The sequence below is a fragment of the Aptenodytes forsteri genome, unplaced genomic scaffold, assembly GCF_000699145.1.
Source record: "Aptenodytes forsteri isolate BGI_AS27 unplaced genomic scaffold, ASM69914v1 Scaffold1392, whole genome shotgun sequence".
Classification (NCBI taxonomy): Eukaryota; Metazoa; Chordata; class Aves; order Sphenisciformes; family Spheniscidae; genus Aptenodytes; species Aptenodytes forsteri.
The window spans coordinates 1-987 of NW_008794849.1; positions in this window are offsets into that span (position 1 = coordinate 1).

Sequence of the window (987 nt, forward strand, 5' to 3'; positions counted from 1 at the left end):
GTGTGTCCCCGTGTCCAGGTGTCCCAGTGTCCGTGTGTCCCCATGTCTGGTGTGTCCGTGTGTCCCCGTGTCCAGGTGTCCCCGTGTCCGTGTGTCCCCGTGCCCGTGTTTCCCCGCCGCCGTGTGTCCCCTGACCGTGTGTCCCCGTGTCCAGGTATCCCAGTGTCCGTGTGTCCCCACGTCCGTGTCCCCCCGTGTCCGTGTCCCCCCGTGTCCGTGTGTCCCCATGTCCATGTGTCCCCATGTCGCACGTCCCCATGTCCGTGTCCATGTGTCCGTGTGTCCCCACGTCCGTGTGTCCCCACATCTGTCGTGTCCGTGTGTCCCCACGTCGGTCATGTCCATGTGTCTCCATGTCACATGTCCCCGTGTCCATGTGTCCCAGGTCCGTGTGTCCCCACGTCTGTCATGTGCGTATGTCCTCATGCCCGCATGTCCCCATGGTGGTCGTGTCTGTGTGTCCCATGTCCCTGTGTCCCCGTGTCCGTGTGTCCCCACATCCAGATGTCCCCATGTTGGTCATGTCCGTGTGTCCCCATGTCCGTGTGTCTCCAAGTCTCAAGCATCCCCATGTCGGTCATGTCCATGTGTCCCCATGTCTGTGTGTCCCCATGTCCACGTGTCCCTTGTCTGCGTCCCCACGTCTGTCATGTCCGTGTGTCCCCAAGTCTCAAGTGTCCCCACGTCAGTCATGTCCATGTGTCCCCATGTCTGCGTGTCCCTTGTCCACGTCCCAACGTCTGTCGTGTCCGTGTGTCCCCACGTCCGTCTGTCCCATGTCCGTCTGTCCCCAAGTCTCGAGTGTCCCCATGTCGGTCATGTCTGTCTGTCCCCATGTCCGCGTGTCCCCATGTCCGTCTGTCCCCACGTCCCTGCATTCCCCTGTCCGTGTGACCATGTGTCCGTGTGTCCCCATGCCCGTGTCCCCACGGTCCCTGCTTGGGTGGCTCCAGACGCCCCGGGGGAGGAGCCTGTTTGGGGAGTCTC